We start from the raw sequence: 3551 nt of genomic DNA, 5'->3' as shown, positions 1-3551 counted from the left end.
CGGGGGAGGGGGCACTTGCCGGGCTTGGTGGAGATGATGTGCCTGGGAATGAGAATAAGTGAATGCCCCCGAGGAGGCGGAGGCAGAAGGAAAGCTTGGGCCATTTCCCGGGCTGTCCCCCAGGGCTACAGTCCCCCTGAAATAAATACAGAATCGAATGCCAGCTCTCCCGGTGCCCGAGAGTGGAAAAATCTGACGACCTGCTCCAAGTAAAAAGTTCTTTTTCCATCAAGGGATACGAGCTGTGCCAATCGTGGAGCTTCAAGACCCTGTCAGGGGGTGGTTCTGGAACTTGATAGGGCATGAAAATCATGGGGAGGGGATTGCTTGAAATGTGGAATTCTAGACAGTCCCCTCCACCCCCTGGGGATTCTGACTCAGTGTGTTCCAGGATGGAGCTCCAGAATCCAGGTGATTCTCAGGCAGGGGTTCAAGGAATATTATTCAGCGATGCTCGTTAAAGCACAATATGGAAAACTTTATCCAGGACCATCGCGATAGGCAGAGGCACCACTACGATGGGGTCTTGCGATGGGAAAGAGTTTGGTTTACTCTATATAGCACAGGCAGATGGGATTTATAGGCAGGGAGTAGGATAGGGGGCCAGTGGGTAGAACACATCAGAGGTAAGGGGGCTTCTGACTGAGTCAACCAAACAGGTTCTCAGGCATCACCTGGGGGTGGTGCAGGATGAAGAAGCTGATCAGATATCGAGGAGTTTCTGGCTAAACTGACTCAGCAAGTTTCTTTTGCTAAAGCTGGATTTTACAAAGAAGTGCATGGAGAGGACTAGGAAAAAGTTCAGAAGTCTGGTTGAAGTTTGGTCAAGCCAAGAATCTTTGTCTCAAGTGACCCCGAGATCATAAACAGAGGACAGCTTTTCTACAGCAACGGGTTTAGAAGGATGGCATCGCAGTGTTCTGAGTCACCTTGAAGGAACAGGTGACCAGGGCGTCAGCTCTGAACCCCTTTGTGCTAGGGCCTTCCCATGCTGGTGCCAAGTTCACGTGTCAGGAAGAATTGGAACGTGTGCAGACAGCACGCTCTGAACACACGTGCCAACGTAGACAGGCATGTTGAACCCTGCACCTAAGAGAAGCGGCAATAGAAGACCGCCACCCCAGAGGGGATTACAGGAAGGATGGTGTTCATCTGCTCACGTTATTTTGTCTGTTTGTTTTTACCAATTTAAATGGGTGTCACACGGGGTTCTGGGGGCTCCTACTGCAAGGAGGATGAGTAAGGAGGGGCTGCCTCCTTGGACTCTAGGACCTTGAGGAGGGGATCTCAGAGATCTGGTGTGGTGGGGGGTCTTTGAGACAGAAGCCTGACATTCTTTCACAAAGACCCGCCCAACTTTGGTCCAACGTGCACACCTCTCTGGCGGGGAAGGGGAGACTGTCTTTCTGCTTTGCAGTAAAACAACAACAGCAGCAAACAGACTGATCATGTGTACTTTGATTTTATATTCTCGAGTGCTTTAGAAAGTATATATTTATTTATTTTGAGTAGGGAGCTCTCACTCCGTTGCCCAGGCTGGAGTGCAGGGGCAGGGCCACGACTCACTGCAGCCTAAACCTTCTGGGTTCAGGAGATCCTTCTGCTTCAGTCTCCCAAATTGCTGGAACTACAGGTGTGCACCACCATGCCCAAGTACTTTTTGATTTTTTTTGGTAGAGATGAAGTCTTGCTATGTGGCCCAGGCTGGTCTCAAACTTTTGGATTCAGGCAGTCCTCCTGCCTTGGCCTCCCAAGGTGCTGGAATTACAGGTCTGAGCCACCACGCCCGGCCTTCTGGCTTTATTTGACTGATGCAGACTCTTAAGGTTCTATGTTGGTGCTTCCCCCATTTGAGATGACGTATACAGTGTACCTCCCTCCTTCTCTTCTTGAACTTGGTTGATCATTTTTTTTTTTTTTGAGCTGGAGTCTCACTCCGTCGCCCAAGCTGGAGTGCAGTGGCACGCTCATGGCCACCTCAGAGTTGACCTGCTTGGCTCAGGCGATCCTCCCATATCAGCCTTCCAAGTAGCCAGAACTACGGGCGCGCGCTACCATACCCAGCTAATTTCTTGATTTTTATTGTAGAGATGAGGTCTCGCCAAGTTGCCCAGGCTGTTCTCAAACCCATGGGCTCAGGCAGTCCGCTCACCTCAGCCTCCCAAAGTGCTGGGATTACAGGCTGAGCCACCGCGCCCAGCCTGAACTTGGTTGATATTATCCAAGATCTTTTGATCCAGGTTCTGATCATTAGATCATAGGTCTTTTGTTATATAGCTGCCCTTATCGTGATAAATTTAGATGTTTTGTATTCGGTGTTGTGGCCAGATTTACAAGAATCACTTTGACTTTTGTCTGCTCTAATGAATCTCATGATTTCTCTCTGTGCCTGTGCTCTTGGTTTTGTTCCAACCCTCAGTAGGTTGGAGTATTTCTTCAAGTAATTTTTTAAAAGGGCTACAGAGATGGTATAATTTCTGAGCCCTTGCATATCTGTGTATACATTTTGCTCTCTTACTTTGAAATATGATCATAGATGTTAGTTGCTGAACACTTTTTTTTGAGTCTGAATCTTACTCCGTCATCCAGGCTAGAGTGCAGTGGCACGCTCATGGCCACCCCAGCGTCGACCTACAGGGCTCTGGCGATCCTTCCACCTTAGCCTTCTAAGTAGTTGGAACTACAGGCGCACACTACCACACCCGGCTAATTTTTTATTTATTGTAGAGATGAGGTCTAGCCAAGTTGCCTGGGCTGGTCTCGAGCCTGCAGTCTCAGGCAATCCACTCGCCTTGGTCTCCCAAAGTGCTGGGATTACAGGCTGAGCCACTGAGCCCGGCCACTGAGCACTTATTATATGTCAGGCATTTTGCGTGTCACTTTACAACCATGTTTAATATTTTGTATAAAGTAATGGGATTCTCATATAACGTTCAATTAATGCATACAACCCAGCATGCTTCAAATGAGAAGACCTGAGGATTGTGAGTATCCTGAGAATAATTTTGCTTTTTTACTGAAATGACAAGTTGGCTTGGGTCTAGAATTCTCACTTGACAACAATTTCAAACATCTGAGATGCTTTGCTGTTGTCATCCAGTAATGGCTGTGTAGCGAGGTCGTTCGAAGAGCACATGTTCTAGTCCCAGACTGCCTGTGGCCAAATACCAGGACTGTCATATGCTGTGTGACGTTGGGCAGATCACTTAACCTCTCTGTGTCTTGGCTTGCTCCATTAGCAGAGATGGCAATAACCCATCTCACAGGGTTGTGTGGAACACAGAATGAGCGAACGTGTGTGCATCACCTGGTGAGCCTGGGACATAGGAGGCCGTGTGTGAGTGTCAGCCCGTCATCGGGGCATTTAGGATTGTGTAGACAGTCGTGCTTGTTCTCCATTTCTTCCTGCCCCATCCCAGCCATGGAGCTGCCTTTTCTGCCTGGATTGTGTCTGCAACTTTCCCTTCTCCTTTCTTTTTTTTTTTGAGTTAGAGTCTCACTCAGTCGCCCAGACTGGAGTGCAGTGGCTGCTCCCGGTCACCGCAGCCTCG

Source organism: Carlito syrichta, unplaced genomic scaffold (genome assembly GCF_000164805.1).
Source record: "Carlito syrichta isolate Samal-C Ts95f unplaced genomic scaffold, Tarsius_syrichta-2.0.1 Scaffold302949, whole genome shotgun sequence".
In the NCBI taxonomy this organism is placed as follows: Eukaryota; Metazoa; Chordata; class Mammalia; order Primates; family Tarsiidae; genus Carlito; species Carlito syrichta.
This window is presented reverse-complemented; position numbering follows the sequence as displayed.